The 7,547-nt window shown below is 44.9% G+C and overlaps 1 long non-coding RNA gene across 3 annotated transcripts; it reads right to left on the bottom strand.

The window, feature by feature from the left end:
- Positions 1-234: 234 nt before the first annotated feature.
- LOC125508576 lies at positions 235-3,437 on the bottom strand. Of its 3 annotated transcripts, none has more exons than XR_007283608.1 (6): positions 2,980-3,437; positions 2,839-2,888; positions 2,689-2,738; positions 2,466-2,588; positions 2,176-2,387; positions 235-1,880 (listed from the first exon to the last, which is right to left on the bottom strand). It is a non-coding gene; the product is annotated as an uncharacterized LOC125508576 (long non-coding RNA). The 3 variants fall into 3 exon arrangements; XR_007283609.1 differs by having other exon boundaries at positions 237-1,118; positions 1,729-2,387; XR_007283607.1 differs by having other exon boundaries at positions 236-2,387.
- Positions 3,438-7,547: the final 4,110 nt, after the last annotated feature.

Genomic DNA, 7,547 nt, shown 5'->3' with positions numbered 1-7,547 from the left:
TGAACTTTTTGTTTCAGGGTTTGAAGCTCCCATCACAATTTTTTGTTTTGTTTTAGGGTACCGGATAGTGATACATACTATCATCATTTGTGGTAACTTTTCCATCAAGACCTAAAACTTCTTCCTCACCATATGGGTTGTTGATGCTTATTTTAGAATCAAGTGACAAAAAAAATTAGTATTTAGGCATGGCTTGGCTATTGTGTTGTTGGAATCAACCGTGTCTTATTCTCTTCCTCTTTTTCTTCTTCACCCATCATATTCATTTCTCGGTCTTCCCAATTAAACCTCCCCACTTCTGTCAATAGTGTATATGGCTCGCAATCCCTCCCTCCACTACCATCGAAACACACAATTTAATTTTCTGGGGGTGACAATGCCTCGTATATGGCTTCTCATGGCATCCAACCCCCCGCATTACTAAAGGATCATATGTGCATTATATTTGCCACCACAAAATAGGAAAATAATGTCATGGAAATCGATAGACCAGTCACATGACAAACCAAGTTCGAGTATAGCTTTTGAGCCATTTATTTTCATTATCCATTTCCTTCAATCATACTAGAATAATTATTTTATCCTCCCTTTTTTAGCAGAATGTATTGTATTCTAGAGAACAAAAAACATTGTAAACTATGATGGTTTTCTTCAAGACAGATTTAATACGTATTACCAAAATCATGTCATGTATGTAGGTTCTTTCCATGGGACCAAAAAGTAATAACATATAACATACAAAAGAGTTAGTATAACGAAATTGCTCTGCATACGACTTTAAATATATGATTCACGTCCGGCGCAGCGATCCCATGATTGCCGTTGATGCATAGATTTGATCGGAGGGTGACTGAGCAGTGTCGTACAACATCGTACAAGAGTTCATTGTATGCCTAGCACTGCTCTTAGTATAATTACACGTATATGGAGTTGAAATAAGCATTAGTCATCTAGAACTCCATTTTGGCCGAAGCCATATAATCCACATTTGTTTGAAGATGAAAAAATATGGCCAAGTTTCTTGGCAGTGAAGATATTGGCATGACCTTTCTTCCCAGTTCTAATGTTGGAACTTCCATAACTTGCAGATTTGTTTCAAGTGTATCCTATTAGATAATCTATCGAGAAGACAACAAAAAATCCTTTAGGATGAGAATAAATATATTTATAACGTTAAAATCTGCAATGCCTGAAGAAATTTGTTGATATTTAAAGTGGCACTATGGATCTGGAGTACATACAGAACCATAGTTAATACTGGGAGGCAGCAAGAAGCAGATACCAAAATACAATCGTGTCATCAAACAAATAAAGACATAAAATTGCAGATAAGTTTACAACCTTGCCATGTCAACAAATGTTACAACCAACTATAGTTCATGGACCAGTATGCACACCCAGACAATTGAACTCTGACACCGGCATGGTCAATCACATTTTACATCAAATATTCAGGTAATTAACAAGCATAACATTTCACACCAAGATCCCATATTACTCGTAAGTGCAAAAGAACAGAAGAAGTGTATATACCAAGCAATATTCATGCATATTTAGACGGTTGCATCCAAGACAATCGAAGCTAACATGAAAATAAAAGATGCATGTGTACACACAACAACAATCTAAGATGATGGAACAAACCTACATATATATGAGAACTACATCAACAATATTGGGATCTAAACTGGCGACATCAATCAAGCAAGTGACGGACTGCATGGATACCTTGCAGGGGAGGCACATGACGAAGAAGTAACTGATTTTGCAGATGCTACCAATCTGCCACGAGTAGGTGTTGGAGACCCAATTATGACTTTGTTATTGCCGTTAACATCAGTTTTGCCTCCATCCTAGAAGATGTTCTCTCATAGAGTTACCTTAATAGAGGAAGATGACTGTCTCAAGGTTTATATTACCTCCTTCCAAGGAGATATTCTCCCGTAGCGCTCATTTAACAAAATAAGAAAATTGTCTACAGGTTATTAGTTCTTGACCAAAAATTGCTAACTAATTAGCAATATGTCTGCAGGTTATTAATTCTCGAGCATAAAATGTTATATGAATAAGCATGACAGTTCATTAGTAATCTATTAGAACAAGGGTATTGCCTACACTTATTAGCTCTCGACTTGAACTTCAATTAAATGGTGTTTAGAATTTTTAATGATTTACCTTGAAGTTGTGATATGTCATCAGAAGTCTAATCCCTGCGTGTGCGAGACAGGGTGGCAACGCTCAGGTGTGAGGCGTTGACCTGCATGCGCGGTGGCATGACGATTTTGTGGCGGTCGTGGGCTCTGAGTGAGTTGGTGATGGTATTCTGGACAGAGGGCTGGGCAAGCGGTGACCTGCATGCGCAGCGGCGTGGGAACTATCCAAAAAACCTGAAGTACGAAATCGTAAAATGAAGCCGTGAAAGAAATTGTATATTGTACTTATAGGAAGAGTAGTAGACAAATTACCATTGGCCTGGTTATGCATGCATGAGATGAGATGGTGGATTTTTGCATAGCTGGGACGTTGTCTGAAGCTTACTCTTCTAGTAGCAACCATGCTTGGACATCAACCTGCTTGTTCATGTGGTCCTGCGGTGGATAGAAATCAGATAAGTGGTCAGCAGCGATCAGGAATTCTGGGGGATGAGATGGTGGATTTTGCATAGCTGGGACGTTGTCTGAAGCTTACTCTTCTAGTAGCAACCATGCTTGGACATCAACCTGCTTGTTCATGTGGTCCTGCGGTGGATAGAAATTAGATAAGTGGTCAGCAGCGATCAGGAATTCTGGGGGATGAGATGGTGGATTTTGCATAGCTGGGACGTTGTCTGAAGCTTACTCTTCTAGTAGCAACCATGCTTGGACATCAACCTGCTTGTTCATGTGGTCCTGCGGTGGATAGAAATCAGATAATTGGTCAGCAGAGATCAGGAATTCTGGGGGAATAACCTGATTCGCTGCAGTTGGCCGAGGAGCATACCTTAGTATTGATGTGTAGCGCGCATGAGAGGAGAGGAGCTTCGAGGGAATGAGGAGAAGGACTGGGTGGGGGCGGGCAGTGAACTATCAGTGGCCGACGGCGGCTCTACGCCTAAGCAAAGGCCGCCATCGATGTAGTCGCCACCTTCAAGGACGTGGGGACGTGCGCGGGTATCCTCTCGATCTTCCTTGCCGCATGGGTGCCAATGGGCCACCACAGCCCACGCTCGCCCTCCTTACCAGCGCCGGGATTTTCCCCGCCAACTACCCCCTGATGCGGACTGGATCACACAGAAAAGAAACGGAGGCGGAGAGGTCCGGCAGAGGATGGTGTGCGGCGGCCGGGGAGGCAAGGTATGGGCTAGGGCTGGCGACGTACAGTGTTAACCCTAGATTTTTTTATAGAAAATTTAGGGTGGGTGAGTTCAGAGAGAGATGGGATGTTCGGCTTTTGCTGGGTTGGCCCATGTGCTTAACAAAGAGAAGTTGGAGAGGGGGAGGTGTACGAAGATATAGAAGAGAAAAATGAACCGAGGCGTGTGCAGGTTGGATTCTTAGCATCGAGTCTGTATGCGTGCCCCTCTTCTCCTCTATTTTTTTCTGCAACTCATGACGTATGGAGAACTATGAAAATTTCCATCATTTAATATTAGGTAAAAAAGTAATATTTTTGTCCTTATAAACAAGAGTATACTGATTATTTCTACCATGGTGTACAGAATTTTTATCAAATTGCCATGGTCTACCAAGTAATAAGGAATATGCTTGCATAGGTACGACATCACAATCAACATAATCAGCATATGTAGAGATACTAAAATGCACATGAACAGTACGTGTTACCTTAACCTTGTCGCTGTTGTTGAACCATTGGATGTAGTAAGGATGTGGATGTGGTCTTGTGGTGAGAGATAGCTTCTCCACCATCTCCATGCTAGCCAAGTTGTTGCAGCTCTCTCCATCTATGATGACGCGAACAGAACGTTCCTTCACAACTCCCTTTGTATGGAACATATTGTGCCTCTCATTTTGCTCAGCTTGTGTAACCTGCACACTCAAAACACGTTGAGAAACTAAACATTCATATCTGTCAGCATCTTCAATGACCATGTATTGCGTCTCATGATAAGAATCATCCCCACCGTGTTCTTCACTTGTAATTGGAACCAAAGTCTCCTCATCATAGTCACTAACGGACTCATACCCACAATCCTCAGTAACAATCATCACACGTTTAGATGGGCATTGTCTCGCATAATGACCTCCACCCTTGCAATGATGACAAATAATATCATGTGTTTTCCCTGTTGATGCCATGGATGAAGAAGAGCTCTGTGCAGGCCCAGAAGGTGTGCTCTTGGCAGATAGTGGTCGTTGTGTCTACTTTCTTGTATCATGGTTGGTGGTGGCAGCTGACGGAGGCCTCGATGCAGCATAACGTGTGGAAGTAGAGGATGCACGCGGTGTCCATGATGAAGGTCGACCTACAGAAAAGTTAGTTTGCGCCAATGCCAATCGATCCTGCACTTCACGTTTAGCTTTGCAAGCAAGATGGAATAAACAAGTGATATTATTATATTCCTTATACTCTAGAATGGTCTGAATCTCTTTATTTAATCCACCCATAAAACATGCAAGCATAGCTTCATTATCCTCAACAATACCACATCTAATCATACCAGTTTGTAATTCCTGATAATATTCTTCTACAGAATTTTTTCCTTGTCTCAAACGCTGCAATTTTTGAAGCAATTCATGTTAATAATATGGTGGAACCCAGCGAGTACACATAGCATTTTTCAAAGCAGACCAAGTAGCTGGAATAGGATATAATCTACAATGTTCAGACCACCAAACACATGCAAAACTAGTGAAAGCACAAACAGCAGCAGGAACACGTCTCTCCTCGGGATATTGTAAACATGTAAAATGTTGTTCAGTTTCTAACTCCCAAGTAAGATATATATCAGGAACGTATCTACCCTCAAATGGTGGAATATTCAATTTCTGTTTAGGGAGATGGTCATGATCTCGTATCTGAGGGGAACCCTACCATTGCCATTATTTGCATGTGGACGACCTGGTGGTTGTGGTGATGGCGATTGCACGTAGTTTTGATTTTGATCAACCTCATCCTCATAATATCCCACATAATAATCCTCCTCCGCATCAGCGACAGGAGCCACAAAACTATCAACAGCAGCACCAACAGTCTGGCCAGGCTCAAGAGGGACACGGCTCACTCGGCGGAGGGTTGTTTTGCGACGTGGAGGTAGTCGTTGTTGTTATTGTTGTTGCTGCAGAGGTGCGGCAGGTGCAGCCGGTGGTGGTTGTGGAAGAAGCGCAAGCAGTTCATTAAATTTGTTATCGAGCTTTGTTTCAAACGTCTTCTCAAAGCCAGTTACCTTATCCATGGCCTCATCAAAATTGTTCAGCACATCTTGCACCTGTTCAGTCATCATTTGCTGAAATTTATCATGAAACTCCTTATTCGTCATGTTCTCCTAGTCAGTCTCTGAGGGAGTCCTGGACTAAGGGGTCCTCGGGCGTTCGGCCTGTTATCCACGGGCCGGACTGATGGGCTGTGAAGACATGAAGGCCGAAGACTGCATCGTGTCCGTATTGGACTCTACTTAGCGTGGAAGGCAAGCTTGGCGACCGAAGATTCCTTCTCATGTAACCGACTCCATGTAAACCCTAGATCCCCTCGGTGTCTATATAAACCGAAGGGGATAGTCCAGAAAGGACACCACATATACTCATTACCATACCCACATAGGCTAGACTTCTAGGATTTAGCCATTACGATCTCGTGGTAGATCAACTCTTGTAACACTCATATTCATCAATATCAATCAAGCAGGACGTAGGATTTTACCTCCATAGAGAGGGCCCGAACCTAGGTAAACATCGTGTCCCCCGTCTCCTGTTACCATCGATCCTAGACGCACAGTTCGGGACCCCCTACCGGAGATCCGCCGGTTTTGACACCGACATTGGTGCTTTCATTGAGAGTTCCACTGTGCCGTCGACAAAAGGTTCGATGGCCCCTTCAATTGTCAATAATGACGCTGTCCAAGGAAGAACCTTCCTCCCCGGATAGATCTTCGTATTCGGCGGCTTCATACTGCAGGCCAACTCGCTTGGCCATCTGGAGTAGATCGACAGCTACGCCCCTGGCCATCAGGTCGGATTCGGTAGCTTGAACTACGTCACGGATATCCATGGAAACCTGATCTTCGAGGGATTTGAGCCCGCGGCGATCGCCCCCCTCATCCCGATGAACGTGACTTAAATCTGTTATCGGATCACACCCAGGAGATGGTTCCTGCGGCTGCAACGACCTTAGAGCCGAAGCAGATCGAGCCATCCGAGGCCTCAGAGTCCGCGGCGTTGGAGCCGCACACGGACTCGACGCCCTGCAATATTCACTTTAACGGAACTTCGGACTCGTCTCCGGCTATAAGTTCTGGACTGTGTACGCCCGCGGACACCGAGCTAGATTGGTTATCGATCTTCGAGTTCAACGCCACTGACATTTTCCAGCACCCGCCTTTGGGTGACGTGCTAAAATCTTTAAAGAATTTGTCTTTGGAGAAGGACTCACAGCCGAGCTATGTCCAGTTTGAGCTAGAGACGGATGTTGAGGAATTTTGCTTCCCACCCGCCACCCACTTCATAGCCACCGTTGATGACTTAACCGACGTGCTTGACTATGGCTCCGAAGACATCAACGATATGGACGACGATGCCGACAAGGAGCAAGGCCAAGAACAGCACCGGCAAGCTCCCTCGCAATAGACACAAACGCAAAAGCAATGGCGACAACACCGAAGGCACCGCAGTCAACGCCGGATTCAGTGGCTCCATGTCCGACCAACGGAAGAAACCCTACAAAAGAAACAACGAAGGATCTTCCAGCCTGGACCGCATACTCAACCGCCCGTGCCAAATTCATGGCACCCCGGATAAGCAAGCCAATCATACCAACAGGGATTGTTGGGTCTTCAAGCAGGCTGGCAAGTTAAACGTCGAAAACAAAGAAAAGGGATCACAAAGTGAGGATGAGGATGAAGAGCCCCGGCAGCCGAACACCGGGGGACAGAAGAAATCCCCCCCCCCCAAGTCAAAACGGTGAACATGATATACGCCACGCACATCCCCAGAAAGGAGCCCAAACGAGCACTCAGGGACGTCTACGCGGTAGAGCCAGTCGCCCCAAAGTTCAATCCGTGGTCTTCATTTTCGATCACCTTCGATCGATGAGATCATCCGACTAGTATCCGCCACGGCGGTTCGGCCGCACTGGTCCTGGACCCAATCATCGACGGATTCCACCTAACACGAGTCCTGATGGATGGCGGAAGCAGCCTCAACCTGTTGTACCAAGATACAGTACGGAAGATGGGCATCAATCCCTCACGAATCAAACCAACAAAGACTACCTTTAAAGGAGTCATACCAGGTGTAGAGGCCCGTTGTACGGGCTCAATCACGCTGGAGGTGGTCTTCGGTTCTCCGAACAACTTCCAAAGCGAAGAGTTAATCTTCGATATCGTCCCCTTCCGC

The sequence above is a fragment of the Triticum urartu genome, chromosome 5, assembly GCF_003073215.2.
Source record: "Triticum urartu cultivar G1812 chromosome 5, Tu2.1, whole genome shotgun sequence".
NCBI classification, from domain to species: Eukaryota; Viridiplantae; Streptophyta; class Magnoliopsida; order Poales; family Poaceae; genus Triticum; species Triticum urartu.
The sequence above is the reverse complement of the archived record's forward strand: the minus strand, read 5'-3'. Positions and strand labels throughout refer to the sequence as shown.